At 34.5% G+C, this 13,107-nt stretch overlaps 1 non-coding gene across 1 annotated transcript; it reads left to right on the plus strand.

The window, feature by feature from the left end:
• The first annotated feature begins 11,870 nt into the window (after positions 1-11,870).
• Trnan-auu lies at positions 11,871-11,944 on the plus strand. Its single transcript has one exon. It is a non-coding gene; the product is annotated as a tRNA-Asn (tRNA).
• Positions 11,945-13,107: the final 1,163 nt, after the last annotated feature.

Here is a 13,107-nt window from a genome sequence, read left to right on the forward strand (position 1 = left end):
ATTTAAATTTTTTTTGATTTTGTGATTTTTTTTCCGAATTTTAAAAAATCGTTATGGGAATATCTGATTGAAATGGGTATAATTCAAAAACGGCTAAAAGGTTGTTAACGTCAAATACACAGTTTGAAAGGAGAGGAACGTAGCTTTTTAACGACGTATACACCAGAAAAATATATAAAAGATTTACCTTTAAAAAATTTCATAAAATAATAAAATATATTATAAATTATAATATTATGCATAATAGTTTTTATGTTAACCGACAATGAAATTATTACACCAAAAATAGTTTCTAATTCTACAAATTTTTAATCTCTAAATAATGATTTATGCCCTTTTAATTAAATTTATTGTACCCTTGTAATTTTTATGAATATTTTAATTTATTCAGTAGAAATAAATAAATAAATTCATTTAACCAGTATTATATTTGGTCCTTCCAGTTTCAAAATAAATGGATTGTGTTTTGTTCAAAATGTGTTGGTGCGTTTTGCTGAACAACGTACAATACATTATAGTAAATTCATTATTCTAAATTTATTAACGTAAACCAGCCACCACCTTCAGCAATCGGTTTAGTAATCATTGCTGTATACGGACTGCTTTTGTTTTAATTTGTATTATATTTTGTACAGAAAATGTATTCGCTTTGTGAAAAACTTATTTTTAATCATTTATAAGTAATAGTATATATACATATTCATAGAATTTAAAAACAATTAAAATTATTTTAGCAAACATTAAATGGTATAACAAGAAATTATGTACAATTTTTCAGTTGAAAAAAATATTTTTTTATTACACCTTTATTAGTGTTAAACAGATCAAAAGTATAAAGCTTACTACCGATAGATAAAATTATCAAAAGGCCTGAGTGAAGTAATTAATTTTATTTTTGAGTACATTATATACAATATATTTCAACTACAAGATTATATGAACCCTCGGGGTGCCGGTTTAAAAAATTGTAAATATGACGGTTAAGAAAGAATTCAGGGCCGTTGGATTTGAACCCGGGACCTTTACCATTGCATTGATAAACGCTGTGCCATATGGTTTGAAGTGGATGTTCTGTAAAGCACATGAAAATACAAAAATATTTCTTGGTTTCTTGTTATGAAAGATTAAAATACATAATTAAAATACATCGCAAATTCCAAAATTACATTGTGAAAAAAACTGTAGTTGTAGTTACTCACCACTTCTGTTTGCTTCTCGAGGTCTTCAGTGGCGGATCCTGTTTTTTTGCACGTTTTTTTGTAATACCCGCTTATATCCTTAACCCACCATTACTGGTTCCTTACCCAACAAACTTCATGAGTAAATCACATGATAGAATTATTAACCATTTACCAATTAAAAGTAATAATATGTAATTGAATGAATTCATAATAATTAAATAATTATTAAATAATATTGAACCTGTAGTTTGGTCGTTTCTTACTATTTTTATCGCAGTTTTATTCTGCCAAGTGTGATTCATCTTCTTGCCATCTTCAATGGATTTCCAGTCGGTTTTATAGTAATTCTTGCCTCACCCTGCTTACATCCCTAACCCACTATTACTGGATTATCACCCAACAGATTTTACATAATATAATTATTATCCACTTGCTAATTTAACTCGATAACATGGAATTAAATAATTCTAGTACAATATATAGTAGTCTTCTTGCCTCATCCTGCTTATAACCTTAACCTACTGGCTAATCACTCTCAGGCCTCTTGATAAAATCTTGCTATATAAATACTGACCACATTTTAATATAATCTTGTAAAATAAATTTTCAAAAAGATTACATGAATATATGACGTATGAATATATGAATATCATATATTCATATGATTATATGAATATATTAATAACGACTTTATTAGTGTTCTAGAAAGCACAATCTTTCCAACCTCAAAAAGACGGGAGACAAAAATAAATAAATTCATTAATTAAAAATACATGAATAATCATTACTTTATAAAAGATTTTGTTGTTTTGACTCACCTTGCTTATTTCCCTGATAAACCATTGACAAACAAAAACCTTTTAGTGTTTAAAAGCAATGTATTTTTAAAATTTTATTTTGTGCTGTATCAAGTTTTGTACATAAACATTTTTTAAAGGGCGAGCAGACAAAACTAGCAACTTTAAAGTTGAATATAGTTTTTGTAATTAAACAGATCGAACATAAATGATAATTTTTAAAATCGTGAAACTGAATCAGCAGAAGCATGCGCGGTATCTTATGTCGATCTGAAATTTTAGCCGATGTCAACCCATTTGCTAAGCACGAACACTTTAGAGGGTAAAGGCAAAAATGGCGGATTTTCATGAAGGGATTTGGTAAAGTCTACTGTCTTCGATGGTACCACGTTCTACGTCCAGAAGTGGTTTCACAGAAACCCCATTCACCAAGAGCACTTAGCGACCGTCGTAGATACACATTGCATTATTTTACTGAATTTTCATGACATGTAAATAAACCGTGATAAAATTTGCAATGTTAATCACTCTCCACGTCCATGCAATTAGCCATTGTGTATAAAAAATAGTTCATTTTAACTGAAACTAAGTATGTGATATATATAAATTTGTCTGATATTACAAGAATTTTGAAAATGAAATGCAAACGTTGATTGAATATATAAAAATTGGGCTATTAATAATTACGTCTATTCAATTAGCCATCGTGTCGAAAATTGGTCAATTTACGTTTTATGTCACACTACGTATGAAATCAGTTTAGTTGCTTAAAAATATAAATAAAAAACGACCAATTTTGCAGAAAAATGGCCAAATTTGGGAATTTTCTCAGTCTCCTAAGTCACAAACCTGCGCTTGATCTCATTTTTAGACAATTTTATGCTGAATAAGATGACTTTTAAAATGTTTTCCTAGCTTCAGTCCTTCATCACTGAATTCAGAAATTCTGGAATATGTCAATTTTTGCATTTTTTACGAAAATTTCACATTTAGATATGGAGCCAGGGAATCGTCCTGGAGCGAAGTTTTTTAAGTTCTGGTGGAAAAAAACCGATCACTCTCCCCTGATTTTCAAGAATGTATAAATTTTGAACCGCAATGTTTTCGCAAACGTTAGGCTCTACAACTTTTGTTCTGACGAAATTTCCAAACAAGTGAAGAGCGAAGCAAATTTTTTCTTCTTATTTTGACTTTTTGGGATGCGGACTGCTTCGGATAACCACTTGTTCTCCTCATCACGAAAATTTAACTTTTCCTTCCTATTTCACAGTTAGTGTGGCAGTTTGGTTTCGAATTACGTATTGCAACAATAGGTTTATATGTGGTAAAATCAATGTCACAATGGCTCTGTAGGTTCCTGGTTGAAATGACAGGTTTTTATGGGAGCGAAGGATGGCGGTATCATCTGTCGGTAGTAAGGATTGTTCCTGGAAGAGTAGGAATGTCTGCGGTATATACGGTGTAGAGGACATGTACAAAAAAGTGAAGAGGGAAGCGACAATTCTTACCTTTTTCTTATTTTGACTTTTTGGGATGCGGACTGCTTCTGATGACTATAACCACTTGTTCTCCTCATCACGAAATTTCTTTTCAATTTTTTTTTAATTTTTAGAAAATTTTACTCTGAACAAAACGGATTATCTTCCGTCAATCTTCAAATTAAAAAAATCGAGAAACTTTAATTTTTACAAAAATTTCAAATTGAGCTGCGGAGCTAGGAAATCGTCCTGGAGCGGTGCCCTGTAGCAAGTGATAGGAAATTTGAATAAGCTTTCAACTGGGGGGACAAACAGGCAATGTGGAAGGTGACCAATTGAAAGTTATTACAATTTCCAATCGAGTGCTAAAGGGCGTCCCTCCAGGACGATTTCCTTCAATTTATAGTTTGTGTAAAAAGTGCAAAAATTAACATGGTCTGGAAGTGTGTGGTGATTAGTGACCGTTAATCGATAATTATTCAGAAATCGTGAGATGCGGTCTGGTGTGATTTAGGTTTCAGAAAAACATTTTCTTTATCGTGCCAACGTTTCGATCTTTATTGAGATCATCTTCAGGGCTCAATAAAGATCAAAACGTTGGCACGATAAAGAAAATGTTTTTCTGAAACCTACATCACACCAAACCGCATCTCACATTTCTGAATAATTATGTTCTGGAAGTTTTAAATTTACTGATGTTAGGAAAACATTTAAAAAAGCCGTCTTGTAAAATGTTGTTGTGCGTAAAATTGTTTACAAATGAGATCTAGCGCAGGACTATGACTTAAAAGGCTGAGAAAATATGCGTTTCCAAAGTTGGCTATTTTTCCCAGCAAAAACCAGGTGGTCGGTTATTTTGATGGGCAGTGTTTCATTAGTTTTTTGTGAGAATTTCTCTGATATTCTGCGGTGAGATGAACCTGTAATTTGGCTGTTTCCGATCATTTAATCTGCCTATCCTCCCTGTTCGATAAATGAAAAAATCGACCAAGCTACATTAACTGTATTATCACAGTCCCAACTGAAATGTAAATTTTATTAAAAGAAAACGCTAGATTTAATATTTTAGATTTAAATTGCATACGATAGAAAAAAAAATTGTTAATTGTTCGCCGATTGTTTTTCGTTCTTATCTTCGGATTCAAAACCGCCGACGGGTTTTAATAAATTCTAATATCATTTAAAAAAAGTTTGAGCGCATACATCCGCTATCCACTCATCGGGAGATAACATTTTTTTATGGGAGTTTGCAAACTGGGAGATTACACACCTTTGCACTTTAACCCTTGCAATTTTCCCTTATTAAGATTTACCGAGCCTCCTTTTACCGAATAAATTACGCTAGACCGTGTTTTCATGAGTTATGCCGCCTTATTTATTTTTCATATTAGGGGAGGAAGCACAGTCCCAGGAAGTTATGGGAAATGAGACACCGCGTTTATTTCTTTAAGTGTCGTTTTGTTTATTTTAACAACATTTCCTCTAGTCGAGCACCTGCTGCTCAAAAAAAGGGGTCTGCAACTTTTGGAATTTATTACTCAGACCTTTGCCTTTATGAGTAGAGGAGTAAATGTTACAGTTATTAAGCTTTATCTGCAAGAGTCAACAAAAATCTCGCGCGCTTTGAACACCTGTGCACCTTTTTCATTTAAACTAATTGAATCTCTGCTATAGTTAAGCAGTAAACTTTTAATTACTTCTAAAAATTGCTTATAGAGAAAGAATATGACTGGATAAGTAATTAATAAAAATATTCATATTTGTTTCCTTGAAATACTCCAGTCTGTAAAAAAATTGATGGAATTTATTAAAGCACAGGTAGAATATAATGCAGATAGTTTCTAAGGGGAAAAATTATATTTTTAAATCTTCTGAACGAGCTGTGTTAAAACAAAATTTTTCACAATTGCAAAAAAATAAGAACAACCCGTAACACTTGACTATTCCACGGCATAGTTTTTAATAATTCCAAAAGGGTCACGAAATGGTCAAACGAGCGGTTACACGCTACTCGACCGTAATTACTTAATTGACTGGTGTTTAACCCTCGGGAAATTAATTATTTTAAAATAAGCCTGTTTGTTTTTTAAAACGTGAAGTTTTTCTTTTAATTCTTGGCACAATATTGAAACAATGTATTATATACAGGGCGTTTTGTTTAGGTAACCATGCTTTATCTTTCTTGAAAAGATCGTTATCGAACAACCAAAAAATACGTATTTTTTAATTCTAGTTTTAAATATTTATTTCTTTTGTAACATATTTGTTTTCGAGATATTTCAGAGCCTTCAACTTTGAAGTTTTAAATGAGAACGTATACTTTTTTACTATTTTATAAGACATTTTACACTGAAAAAGATGGCGCAATCAGATTTAAATTGGTCAAAGAATGGCAGGGCACAGAATGTGAAAAGAACTATCTCAATTGCGTTTTTATTATTATTTTCAAATTTTCATTTAATTAAATGACAGAAGTTATTTGGTCAATCGGACCACGAACTTAAATCTCGACAAAAAAAAAACCCTGGCGGTGTTAGATAGGGTGTACGAAAATAGAAAATCTTCAAATAACGTTGGTAAATCCTCTCAGAAAAAATCAGAAACTTTAAATTGGTTTGGTAGAAATAAGTGATTTTCAAGGTGTCCACATCTACATTTTTGCTACAAAAACTTGTACTTGATTCGACGGTTTGCCGGTGCCCAAGTTCAAAAATTCTACCGATTGAACTTGGATTTATCTAAATAAAGAAGAGGTGGATCCAGAAAGGGTCAAAAGTGAAGAAAAAGTTTTAAGTTTTTACTTTCTTGTCATGCTTTTGTAAGATATTCTTGGCAGAACATAAGCTTCGGAAAAAGAAAAAACTAAAATATTGTTCTTCATTTTTGACTTGATCTGGATCCATCTCTCCTTTATTTAACTTGTTGCGAGTTGATATTATTATTTAATATTATTAAATAATACATTAATAATATACATACATACATTAATAATATTATTAAATAATACATTACATAACACATGATTCTGACTCCCAAATCGACATCTTTGAATATAACAATAATCTTCTATCAAAATCATATAGTACCAAAAAAAAAAAAAAAAAAAAAAAAAAAACTAAGCACAGGCGTACCCACTGCTAGCAGGCCCATCAGCAGCCCATGAATGTAAATACTTAATAATAAAAACGAATTTAAGATGTTTTTTCCACATTTTGTGCCATAACTTTTGTGTTTTTTGAGCATCATTTTCAGTGAAAAAAAAACCCTTTAAAACAGTTGGTAAAGTTCTCTCATTTAAAATTTCAAATTTTTACTGGCTCTAAAGTGTCCTGATAAATTAAAAAAATTTAAACTAAATTAAAAATATTAAATACGTATTTTTTGTAATTTTGATAACGTTATCTGTTTAAGAGAAATATTCAACCCAGCCATCTGAAAAATGTACTACTTGACTTTTTTATCTCAACTAAAAACCTTAATTAATTGTACTACTTACTACTGTACTACTCTTTCTTACAGGTTGTTGGTTTTGATGATTTATAGATTTGTTTTCAAGAATAAAAAAACCTAACCCTGTGAATCACTAAATTAGTAGTTGTTGGCAGTGGAAGGCTAGATATTAATTTTTTCTGTCCTGCTCACGAAAATTACACCCTGGGTCTATCGACGACTAGGTCATATCAGCCTCTAAATTATAAGCTGAAGATCAAACAAACTCTCCCTCATATTAAATCTTTCCAATTACAACTCCCCCATGAAGTATGTAACTAACTAAGCATGCTAACAATCCACTAAGATATTTACCACGAGCGAGAAATAAATGTACTTTATCTCCCCCAAAAACCGGAACAGGAAAACAAGGAATTGACTTATGAGCCACAAGAACAATTGTCTTCGAGTATGCCTGCACGCTCTCTATACGGAGACAAGGTATCCCATTATAAATGACCGACCTTTTTGTGCATCCGGGACAAAAGTAAGTGCCCATTTGTCACCCACGTACGGCCTTTTCTGAGTGGGGTGAAAACGATCCCTCTTCCCCGACAAAGGTTCTCGAAGGGCACGTTGCTTGAATATTTTATAATTTGATTCAAACGTCTTGTATAACCAGTCTAAAAATGTACATTGGAATATTTTTTAATAAATGAAAATGGCCATATAAGTACTTAAATTATCGGTCATTATTGAAGACGAAAAGTTTTAAATGTAACCCTGACAGGATATTTAAAAAACACAGGTTTCGACGTAGGTCGGGGCAAAACAAAATTTGAATGGTTATTTGTTCCTCTGTGGAGTAACATCTCATTCTTCTTGTAGGGCAATTTGGAACTGTTCCAGCTTAGGTCGATCACGATTCCTGACACGCATCCTTAACATGCTCCATAGATGTTCAATAGTTCCTGTCATCCTCACCGGTTTTCCCCGAATATCTCTTATTCCCACATGTCGATTGGCATTGTCTCTGACAAATTGGCCGAATGGTTATTACGTTCCCTTTCACCATTATTGAGGCCGGCCGCCCTTTTTACAAGGGGAAAAATCAATTTGGGCCGAGCCTCAGGACTTAAGGCGAAGTATAACCGGCTGAAGTTGAAATTCCTGATCATTTACCATCATTTATAAAATTGTATTTTAACAAAAATTAAATTTTTTTCAGCAGTTTGTTTAACAATTAAAATCCATTATTCAAAATTATTCAGAGATTAACCAATAATCGTTGTAGTAATGTCTAAAAAAACTGACTGTGTATAAACACTGACAGTGATTACTTTAATGGGTCCTTATATTCTCGCTGGTTTACGTTCCAGCTTCACGCCATCTTCAGAGTGGAACAGTATGTGCGAGTGGTAGCAGACAAACCAACATAAAAAACCGCTTAGTTAAACTACTTTCTAATATAAAGGAAAACCGTTTCCTTTTCTTATCCTTCTTGGTACCATTACGGTGTAGTTTTTGTTTATAAAGACAGTTCGAAGGTTCAGTTTAATTTTTATTTTTAGAAAGTTATTTCATCTTTTCAACCATGTTCATGCTATTTCTGAGTTGAGAAGTGGCAATATGCTACATGGTGGACCACTTCGAGAAGGTTATATTTTTATTCATTTTTCTCTTTTGGAGTTTGGTAAGGATTCTAACCTTTTTTCACTGCGATCTATATATCTATTTTGAATGGTTAGGGATTTCTGTCTTAATATATATATTTTTAAATTTCCCATCCACCTCCCCGCCGTACCTAGGGGAGACCCCATACCGGCGGACCACGGCCACTAAACTAATTCAAATGGGATGCAAGTTTAGAGGATCTTATTGTGCTTAACGTCTTCCTTCGACCTTGCCCTGAAAGGGAAGACCCAAGGAAGAAGGGAAATATTTTTCTTATTATTAATTTATCTAATCTAATAGGTCTCCCCCTTGCTGGTTAATCCTTTTGAATACACTTTCTAATAAATACAATATTTTAATAAATAAATAACAATTATGGGTACAAGGAGTAACCAGCCCGGAATTAAAAGTTGAGGGAAACGCTAAGATCTAACAAGTAACTTATCATAGGAAGAAAAAGAAGAAAAAAGAAAGAAAGAAAAAACTAGTCAGGTACTTTATCCACTATAGCTCGGCTAACAGGCTTGAGGACCTCAAACGTCCTCTTTTCTTTAACCGGTTCGTTGAGGGTCGGTGGCCAAGTGTGGCGGAAGAGGAGCTTTAGTGGTTCCCTCACTCTCAAGGAGGGGGCAGTTGAATAGTATGTGTTCGCTGTCATCAACTCCGCAGTCGGGACACAGTGGACTGTTAGCTCTACGGAATCGGTGCAAGTAAGCGTTGAAATTTCCGTGACCTGTAATTATTTGTGTGAGAAATCTGGTTGAAACCACTTTGCTGTTGCTCGGTCCTCAATACTGGGTAGAAACTCGTGGGTTAACCTTCCCTTGGTGCTCCTGTCCCATCTTTCCTGCCATAAGTTGTCTATCCAAGCTGTAAGGATCTCCCGGATCTGCTTTCTAGGTGCAGTTCGTAGCCTTTCCCCATCTGACGCATCCAAATTTACCATTGTTGGCTCCTTTCCATGTCTTAGCTGCCGGATTGCAATTCTACTGTGGAGGACAATGTCTATTGGTGCAGCGGAAGCAAGGACTTGGAGGGCGTGAGTAGGGGCTGTCCTATAAGCTTTAGTCGTTCTCAGGAGCGAGCTATTCTTTGACTCTGCTCGAGGATGCTTCTACTCCTGCTTTGCAATTTTGTTCCCCAAGCTGCTCCTCCGTACGTGGCAATGGGCAGATATACGCTTTTGTAAGTGATGGAGAGCGCCCTTGGACTTAGCCCCCATTTTGATTTCGCGATCGAGCTTAGTTTCGAAAAGACGCATCTCGTCATTTCTCTGATCTTGATGGCATGGTTTGTAGGACTTAGCCTTTCTCCCAAAACTATGCCTAGGTACTTTACCTTTTCGCTCAGCTTGATTCTTTCCCCTTCGATCTTAATCACGGGGCTTGTACTTAATTTGCCTTTTAGCATTAGCGATTGGCATTTGTCAGGAGTAACTTTTAATTTGGCCTTTTCGCATCATCTTTTGATCGCCGTCACCATTGCTTTTGAATTTTCTTCTAGCTCTTTCTTCGTATCGGCCTCTATGATGGTGACAAGGTCATCCACGAAAGCGACGAGCTGTGCTCCCATTTCCTCCAGCTTTTCCAGGAGGCCGTTGAAGACAACGTTCCAGAAAAGTGAGCCTAGGACTGATCCTTGAGGGCACCCTTTTGTGACATTTTCTGTCGTAACTGTTTGCTTCGTTGTATCTCAGCCCTTCTTTCGTTAAAATAGCTCACGATCAATTTGAAAATGTTTTGAGGGATGCGCTTTCTTTTGAGCTCGTTTAACAATGTTGTCCATTCAACATTGTCTTAATAAATGTCAATATCTCTGATTTGTCCAGAAACCTTCAGCATATCTGCTCTGTCTCTGTTTTGGACATCTTCTTTTGGGAGTACTTAAGTAGGCTTGGACGGTATAGAGGACTATAATTTTCGTCAAATATTGCCTGCTTAGGGAGAAGAGTTTCTTCACCTTCTATTTTAAGAAATACCGGATATAATAACTTAGACTTTAATGGCTTGTTTCATGTCAGTGGACTGATTACCATTTTTTAAATTTAACAAATTTATAACGAGGTAAATGCTTTATAAAAATAAAACTTTTTCATTCAAAATTTATCTAGTTTTCCAACATTCTACAGTTAAAACTTGTTATTTCAAATCAGTTTTATACTGAGATGGGCTATCAGTAAAATCATTTGTGAAAATGTTGGAAGATGATTTTTTATTTGGTGAAGTCGTAGGCTTATCGATTGTCGTCGATCGACTTTTTTCTGTTTTTTTTTTTCTAAACTGTTTATTTACTGCTGCTGCTTTGGCCATGGATTCGACAATTAATGCACCGCACACAGGGGTGCATAATTTATTTTCACCGCAGCCTACTATCAGAACGACGCCGACTTTTTACGACAGGCGGGGCACGCGTATTATCGCCGGCTAAACATGAAAACCGGATTACTGCTGTTCCGAATAAACATTATTTCCAGCGATTTGCGACTCAAAGGCGTAATTCGGCCTGCGTGAATTTATGGCCTGTATCATAAACGAGAAGGAAATCGTAGGCATTTGAGCAGAAGGGATCGTGATACTACTAGGTAGGGTAGAATTTATGGTAATTTTGGTTACTTATAATAAAACCGAATTATCAACATGGATTATCAATATTGGTCATCTTTAATATAAAAAATAAACGAGACGGTCTTTAGAAGAATATTCGAGAAAACATTTGTACAAAGGATTAAAGGCTTCATGATGCAAAAATTGGCTTTACAATTAATAATTATTCAGAAATCGTGACACTCATTCAAAGTGTTTGTCTTCTGTGTAATTGTGCCATTCTTGCGTGTCGTGTTGTTACACAATTACTCAGAAGACAAACACTTTGAGTGAGTAGAAATACTTTGATTGAATATAAAAAATATATATTTTGCATTGTATAAATTCACTTTTCCACATTCTAAATGTATTTGTTAAATGTAAACATTGTTTGTAAATCCCAGGCCCTGAAGATGATCTCAATAAAGATCGAAACGTTGGCACGATAAAGAAAATGTTTTTCTGAAACCTACATCTCACTATTTCTGAATAATTATCGATTAACGGTCACTAATCACCACACATTTTTACAATTAATAATAAATTCATTATATTTCGTGGTACGATTGACAACATGACTTCTTTCAATTAATTAATCTTTATGTAAGGTATTGGTTGAAATGAAAAAGTTGGTGCCACGAGCGGGAATTCGAACCCACAGTTGAAAAATGGCAAAAAGGGGGGACAGTTCAAAAGGTAAGTTCAGATGGGGAGTCCGAGGGAATCGAAGTCACGATAGCTCAAGTGGTTAGAGCATCGGCGTATTGAGCCGAAGGTCGTGGGTTCGAATCCCGCTCGTGACACCAACTTTTTCATTTCAACCAATACCTTACATAAAGATTAATTAATTGAAAGAATAAATAAGAACTGAACCATTTCAACCCAAGATGTTTACAGCAAAATTTAAATTTTCCGCGGACTTTTATTCATACATTAACAGTTTCAATTAGAGGATTGAAATATTAAATCAAGACCAATTAATATTTAGAGGAATGAAAAGCAAAAGTTCTATTTTATAGTTTATGGTCAATCTTGTCAAGGGTCGGAATAGCCGTGAATAAAACATTTACGACTTACCCTAACCCGTGCTTTTGAGCATCCCAGATGTCTACCTCCGCCTCGTTATTTCTTTCTCCTCGGCCGCTCAGACCCGCCGGGGAACCGAACGAAAAAGATTCCCAGGAATCCCGACTTTACCGACAAAAGTCCGAACATCTTTATTTTCACTAACTTTCTCACGTAGCCGTAAAAGTTTTATACCCGTGGCTTATGCAAAAAGGAGAGTTTGAATATCGGATCCGGGGTCGTCTATAAAATAAAATGGAGCCTTTTTTCCCTGAATGTCTAATACGGATGACTATTCTTAACTTCCTGTAGAAATGTTTAGCAGACGGCGAATTTTCTTTTATTACGATTTATTCCTAATGCCATGAAAACAACAATTAGAAAGACTAAATTCTCGATATTCCGTCTCTACCATGAAACACTATTTTATTTTCACATTTGCAATGAATCAGAGAAAAGACAACTTGTTCTGTATTCCTACTCTTCCCGGGCATTCACGAAGTCCTATACTTTACATGAGCTTACTTCAGATGAGGCTTGAGAACTTTGATTACAGGTTGGCGATTCTTTTTTTCATCTCTTGCCTAGAACTCAATTGGAATATTAACTCCAAATAATCTCCCATGAATACCGGATTTAGTGTTATGAAGTTTGGTTTTTGAGCCGTCCCTTAGGATATTTTCGGTTGTGGTTCTGTAAGAAAAAAAAGAGATTCATTTAGGTCAATTATCAACGATCCTTTGGTCATCACCACTTATTTTGGTCCGACGTCAGTGGTTCCTCGGGGATTGGAGACTGGGAGAAAAGCCGGGTGTGGCAAGAGACCAACTCATCTACGCTCTTATTTCAACCCTAATACAAACCACCAATATTTCTGCGTAAAACAACAAAATTTTATCAG

The sequence above is a fragment of the Cimex lectularius genome, unplaced genomic scaffold (genome assembly GCF_000648675.2).
Source record: "Cimex lectularius strain Harlan isolate CLEC.00 unplaced genomic scaffold, Clec_2.1 scaffold119, whole genome shotgun sequence".
Taxonomy (NCBI): domain Eukaryota; kingdom Metazoa; phylum Arthropoda; class Insecta; order Hemiptera; family Cimicidae; genus Cimex; species Cimex lectularius.